The following is a 7,208-nucleotide window of genomic DNA, read 5'->3' as shown; positions in this document are numbered from 1 at the left end:
GACAGAGTGTGTTTCACAGGAGCGCGGGTGCAGTTGGCTCCGCCTCCTTTCCAACCAACTAGACGTGGAAGTAGTGAGGTTTACTTTAGTGAGACGGCGAAAGACGAGTGTGGGTACATGAGCGTTCAGTTTGTGGGTCACAGAGAACATGAGACACGTTCTATTCTCTTGTGTTACAAACCGACGACGTTTCCCTGATGATTCTGTAACTTTACTGTATAAAGAGCTCACAGCTCCAAAGTTTCAGGAGGAGTTCTTCTTTAGAAGAAGAGTTTGTGAGCTAAACATCACGAATGACGGACGCTGTTTGTCCGGGATTTGGACAGCCCAGTGTGCGCTCCCGACAGGGGAAACCTATGTTGGCACGACACTGGAGAGGCTTCAAACATCTCAGTGTATCATGACGGCTGGAGGCTTCAGAGCTTCAGGTGTGGAGGTTCTGCTCCAGATGTTCTCAAACTGACCTTTGACCTCTTCCAGGCGCCATCAGGGCCGCTCTGTACGAGACGTCCATGCTCTCCCACGACTTCAGACGCACCGGGATCAAACGCATGCTCGAGTGAGCTGCTTCGTCCTGATCACTTCTTCTTCCTCACGTCCTCTCTCTCAGCTCTGCTGAAATCAAGTTTAAACCCCGCCCTTACACAATGGGCGTGTCCACAGTGGGGGCACCGACCCCATTGGATGACAGCGTGAATAGGACCGGTGCTGGAATGTAACAGAGTACATTTACTCGAGTACTTTACTGATTGAAGTATTCTTATCAGGATGTGTCAGACGTGATTGGAGCTGTGAGGATTCAGGTGTGAACACATTTGAACACAGCCACAGGTAAAACACTGCCCAGGTAATCACCAGCAGGACCTTTAAACCTTGCTGGGTGGATCTCTGGAGCTCCAAGAAAGTCCACAGCTGAGGGAACTTGTTTTTTGGGGCCTGGGTCACAGCGAGGACGTCAGTGGAGTCCATGTTTAAGCCTCTTTGGGGAGAACGGGGAAGCTGAGCTGGTCTGTTACTGTCTGAAATAAATAGCATGAATATGATTATTGTACAGAGCACAAAGCAGAAGGCCATGTTGCTTCAGTTCACGTCTTATTTGGTGTGTTTTCACTGAGGGTTCGGTGGCAGACACATCTGAGCTCAGTCCGCTGTCAGAAACACTGCAGCACTCCAGGAATTCACTCACACTCTTTCAGAAAGTCCCACAGGAGCCAAACAACAGCCATAAAGGCGCTTCCTGCTGGGACCCTCGGCCTCACACCACAAGCAATATGTTCACATGTCCACAAGAGGGCGCCAGTCAGCACAGCATCCACAGAAGCTCGTAAAGACTGCAGAGCTGACAGCAGATCACACAGCTGCTCTTCACAGATATACGAGCACTTCCTGTCAGAGAATACAGAAGCTTCTATATACAGATAACACTCATGAAGGCACACATGAATATTTGGAGCCCAGCTAGAATGTGATTGGCTGCTTGGAGCCCCCGAGGTCAGAGGTCAGAGCAGGGAGATGTTGTGTTTGTTCTTCTGTCCTTTCGTTGCCTTGTACCTGTGACATGTGCAGTGACAATAAAGTTGAATTCTATTCTATTCTATAATTCTATTTACTGGAGTCGGGGGCAGCAAAGATCCTGATATTTTTAGAGCAGCTAAAACAATCAAAGTTCTCCAAACTAAGATCAGAGTTCCTACTTCCTGTTTGAGTCACATCAACAGTGACTGTTTACCTGAACATGACCCACCTGGGCTCATCCCACGTGTTTAATAAGCATCATTCGTTACTGTGTTACACTCTTTATACAAACCCATCATTTCCTGTGTCTATTTCACATTAAAAGCCCTCCGTCTGATGCTTTTATTGTGAAATATTTGCAGGAAGTTGTGTAAATGAAAGTGTGAGGTGAAGAAAATCAGGAGATATTTTCCCTCAGCAGCAGAGGTGGGAAGTATTGAAGTACAAATACCTCGTTACTGTCCTTAAGTACAATTCAGAGTTGTCTGTACTGTATCTGAGTTGTTTTTTCTGAGTAGTTCTTATCTTTTCTCCCTACATTGTTAAACAAATATCTGTACTTTCTACTTCTTGGGCTCTGCTACTTCTTGTTTGCGCTCAAACGTATATTATAAATATTATTACATTTTCTTTGTTACCGTGCTAAGTGGCTTCCCTTTACTTTATATCTCATACTTTTACCACTGTTATTTATTACTATGCTGCTTCTTGTTTTATTGCTGCTGGCCTCTGTGAGCTACCAAACAAATCTCGTTGTATAACTGCAATGACAATAAAGTTCTTCTTATCTTATTTTCTTACATTTTCAAAACAGACTTGTTACTTTTGCTTTAAGCATTTGAGGGGAGTTGTTGTGTCATTTCACTGCGAGCCTCCAAACATCAAACCGATTTGCTAAAGTTGCAGCACAAAGTGTCTGTGTGCAGTTTGTCTCACAGTGTGTTGCAGCGAAAGGTCCAGCTGCTTATTTCACAGGGAGAGTTTGAACTGTTTCAAACTGGAGGCTTTGTTGTGTGGAAGCACAAAAACATGATGACATGATAATAATGTGACTTTATGTGGTGTATATATGATACTGTAAATACGTTAGTTGTTATTATGCAGATTATATCAGTAAGGAAGCTGACTAGATCCTGTCTGATAAACTGTGGTGAAGGGCTGGGATTAAATCCGTGTGCACTTCCTCCCACTCGATATGTCACTGAATCAGAACACGTGAAGCCACACTGACATGTAGCTCTGATTGTGTATAGTAGTTATTTCTTTTCTTTGTTTACATGATCGAAATCACTTGAACATAAACAAAGAAATAAAGACGAAAACCGCACCGGAAGGTAAAAACTACAAGTCACAAGGTGAAAATTACAAGTCCCAGCTGTGTTTAGGGAGGAGCAGTGAAAGCGTTGATCCTCCGTTCAGAGCATCAGGAGGAGGAAGGTGGAGCTGAGGCAGGTGAGTGTTAACATGAATATGTTTCTTCTTATGACATAAAATAATTCCACGCTGTTCGTGTCTGTGGGTGAAACGTGAGGCCGGTCGGTCCTCTGAGCGCTGGTTTCCTGTAAGTAAAGAGGAAGTGAAGCGAAGTGCGCAGTTTAGCTGAGCCTCCATTTAGTGTGAGAGAGCAGGAGGAGAGTGAGAGCTGTGCTGAGGCAGGGTGAGTGTTAACACCGCTCTGACATTACTGTGTCTCTGTGGCGGGAACAACAGGCTCCGTCCGTGGAGGCAAAAATAATCAGACTTTGGTTTTTCAAAGGAAACTACTTTATATCGGAAGAGGCCGCACGCTCATTGGATAACGGCTTGTCAATCTCAAGTTATCAGCCAATAGAGCTGGGCGATAAAACGATAACGATATGTATTGCGAAATAACTTTTTCTCGATAGAAAAATTAAACTATTGCGATAGACCTCATCTCTCTTGTCCTCTTAAAAAAAAGAAAAAAAAGAACAGCCAATCCAAATTAAGTAGCGCAGAGCCGAACCAATCACAGCCGCAGCATCACGTGACTTGTTACGTACAGCACAAGCGCCAAGGCGCACATGTGTATTTGTTTTTGCAGCCATGCAGCCCCGGTAATGAAGGAAATGAGTTTGCCGACTAGAGAAAAATCAACCTACAGCGTGAGCGAAGGTTACCGAAGAAAAAACCGATGATGGTTCCAATGCCGGAGAGACTGTCGAACGGAAGGGCCACAGAAGTTCTGTAGTATGAAGGTATTTCGGCTATTTCAAGTCTGACAAAAAACAGAGTAGCGCGCACTGTAAATTGTGCCGAAAGCAAGTCTGGAAATACAATAAAGCGGTGCATGCTTAATCTCTGACTGAAAGCGCTAATTCGTCATTTGGCTTTTGTCAGACTAAAGTAACTGTTAAAACTGTTTGAAAAGCTAAGCTATACAACAAGGAGAGATTAAGAATTTCCTTTTAGTTCTCAGTTTATTTGATATTGACAAAAGTTAGTCAATTTTGTCTGTTCTTCTGTAAAACGACCTAAGATTTATTTTTAGAACTAAAATTTTGTTTCTAAGTGGAATTGACAATTTAGTCTGTTTTGTTTGTTCTATTTTGAAACTTAAACGCTTTAGCGGCTGCCTTTTGTGTAGTTTGCAATATTTGCCTTTATTTATCTGAAACTGAAGTCTCATGTTCCTTAAGTACCGATACATCTACCCTGTTGAACTTATTATGGGAAATAAATATTTTAATTAAAACAAGCTGCTGATTATTTCATATTTTACTTGGGCACATTTAAATCTTACAAATATAGTTATTTGGCTTATATCGTGATATATATAGTTATCGCCTGAAATGAAAAAAACATATCGTGATATGAAAAATCTTATATCGCCCAGCTCTATCAGCCAATGAGCGCGTAGGTTCGCAGTAAGACCCGCCCTTATCACGGCATTTTTAAAAACTAAAATGGTGACAGAAACTTCGTCACAGGAGTTCAGGCTGACTTTATGAAAGTGCGACGTTTGAGCCACTTCCTGTTCTCAGTCCCGGCGTCCTGATCACCGACGTTTCTGTTGCTCTGATATCTGATATTGATTATATCGGTAAACAGGCTGTAGGCATAAACATCAGGTCTGATCTGAAAATCCTTCAGAAACAAACTTCAAGAGTTTTATGTCCGTATGAGGCCGCACGCTGATTGGATAACCACCTGTCAGTCTCAAGTTATCAGCCAATGAGCGCTTAGATTCACAGTAAGACCTTATCACAGCCTTTTTTTCAACTAAAATGGCGACAGTAAAACTGTAACGTGTCCTGTAATCTATAAACACTCTGTGAAGAATAATCTGAAGTCATTTTGAGCCTGACAGTAGTTTCCTGTCACAGAGCAGAAGCTGCAGGCAGTTTTTGACTTTATATTTAATTTATTCCAAAATAAATCAATAAAGGTAGAAAAGAACTCTCAGTGACATTAAAATCTATTTTTAAAGACAGATGTGACAAAGTGCAACAAATATAAGATGACACGTTTAAAGATATTTGAAGTATTGATCATATGTAGAACACAGAGCAGGTCCAATAACACAGAGTCATCCTGCTCACAAACAGCAGTTTGGTTTCATGAGCTCACTTCCTGCAGGGATCCTCAGCTTCTCTCCAAAGGAGCCGTAACATGTGGGCTCCTCAGCATGATGATGATCCCAAACACACTGAGTTCCTTCATCCACCTGATCATGTACTTATTAAATAATGTGATGGTTTTGGTGTTTTTCTAAAGACTTTGAGCCTCTAAAATAACTGGTTTGGACTTTAGGGCCAAAGCTCCAACATTAGAAACCCGTCAGTGTGATGCTTCCAGTACAACAGCACCTCTGAGTGTGTGTGTTTACCTCTCAGACTAACTCCACCCTGACATCAAGAAGATGGAGGAAGAGGACGGAGCAGCATCTGCAGCATCCAGCTGTGTGTGTGTGAGGAGTGATGGGGTCACACAAACACCTCCACATTACAGTCATGGACCTGCAGCAACAAAGTTCTTCAATCATGGAGCTCAGCTGACCATGTAAGATTCTAATGATTTCTTCTCTGCAGCCGTCTGTACTCTAATCTGAGACAACTATTACTGATAGAAACCATCACATTATCCAGTTTGTGTGTTTGCAGCTGCTTCATAGATTATAAACAGAGATTAATCAGTAATTCATGTGATATGAATGTGATGTGTTTGTGTTTGCAGAGGTCAGAGGTCACAGTCTCCAGTATCCAGCTGTGTGTCTGTGAGGAGTGACTGTTCCAAAGAGATACTTCCTCCAGACTTCAGTCATGAACCTGCAGCAACAATGTTCTTCAATCATGGAGCTCAGCTGACCATGTAAGAGAGCTGCTGACTCAGATGTCAAAGGTTGTTTATATAAATGTGTTCTGCCAGTGACATCATAACTTAACCTAACACTGGTCTGTGTATGAAGTGTAATTTAGTGGCAGTAGTTAAAGTTGTATGATGATGATGCTAGTTTGGGGCGTATTTTCCTGCTGATGCAAATGCATCTACTTTGCCCTTCATCTGTCGCTTTGGACAAAGACGTCCAATGAAACTCAGAACAACACAGTTTGCACCACCAGCAGGAGAGAAAGTGGCTGACATCCAGAAATCCTACCAGTGGCTGAACAAAGCTGGACTGAAAGGCAGCACAGAGGCAGTAATCATGGCAGCACAGGAACAAGCTCTGAGCACCAGACCCACAGAGCCCGGGGTCTACATGGCTCTTTTTGGGGGGTTGTGTTGTATTAATGGTGACTTTGTTTCTTTGGACCAAAATATTTTATTTTCAGTTCAGTTGCGACATTGACCAACACTAATGCAGGGGTCAGCAGCCCGCGGCTCCGCGTGGTTTGGGAAAATAAATTAGAAGTATTTAGCTGAAGTGTATTTTATTTATGTTAGTTCTTTTTTAACTTGTAGTTCTAAATTGGAGATTACTGTGATATTGAACTATAAAATAAAATTATTTTATTATTTTTCATCGCTCAAATAAGCGTCACACTCGCAGAAGCCAGTGTAGCCGCGGAAACGCCGTGCATATATCGAGACTTTCAACCCCAGGTAGGCCAATTATGGATCTTTGGATCCACATTATGTCAGCAGCTCCTCCGTGAACTATGTTAAAAACAAACACCGTTCACGCCTCACAGATGACAGCTTACAGTCCTGTAAAGATGAAAGTGACTTCGTACAGCCCTGATTTGCAGACGCTGTGCGCCGAGGTTCAGGAGCAGAAGTCCCATTGTAAACATATCACGGCAGACCCGACGATGTTTGCATGAACACGCTTTTCAGGATCTCTTTATTGACCACTTTTCACACACGGTTGCTGTACGCAAAGTATTTGCAGCTCCCAGAGTTTTCTTTTGTGTGGAAACTGGGTCCAAATGGCTCTTTGGGTCCTAAAGGTCGCTGACCCCTGACCTAATGGTATATTTTTTTAGCTGGATCATTTTATAAAAACATGAATCAAATCTGAGAAAAGTTTCTACCTGACCTATTGAATGTTATTGAAGCCAGAAGTTTGCCTTCATACTGTGTTTCTTGCATGCCTTTTGTGGTATACTAATCGATGTGAAATGAATGCAATGTGGTTGTAATTGCAGAGGTCAGAGGTCACAGTCTCCACTATCCAGCTGTCTGTCTGTGAGGAGTGACTGTTCCAATGACATACTTCCTCCAAACTTGCACCA

The 7,208-nt window shown here is 42.6% G+C and overlaps 1 long non-coding RNA gene across 1 annotated transcript; it reads left to right on the top strand.

Moving 5' to 3' along the window:
* The first annotated feature begins 2,811 nt into the window (after positions 1-2,811).
* Positions 2,812-7,202, top strand: LOC109194415 (uncharacterized). Its single transcript, XR_002061482.2, has 4 exons — positions 2,812-2,967; positions 5,370-5,535; positions 5,710-5,844; positions 7,122-7,202. It is a non-coding gene; the product is annotated as an uncharacterized LOC109194415 (long non-coding RNA).
* Positions 7,203-7,208: the final 6 nt, after the last annotated feature.

The sequence above is a fragment of the Oreochromis niloticus genome, linkage group LG3, assembly GCF_001858045.2.
Source record: "Oreochromis niloticus isolate F11D_XX linkage group LG3, O_niloticus_UMD_NMBU, whole genome shotgun sequence".
Lineage (NCBI taxonomy): Eukaryota > Metazoa > Chordata > Actinopteri > Cichliformes > Cichlidae > Oreochromis > Oreochromis niloticus.
This window is presented reverse-complemented; position numbering and strand designations above follow the sequence as displayed.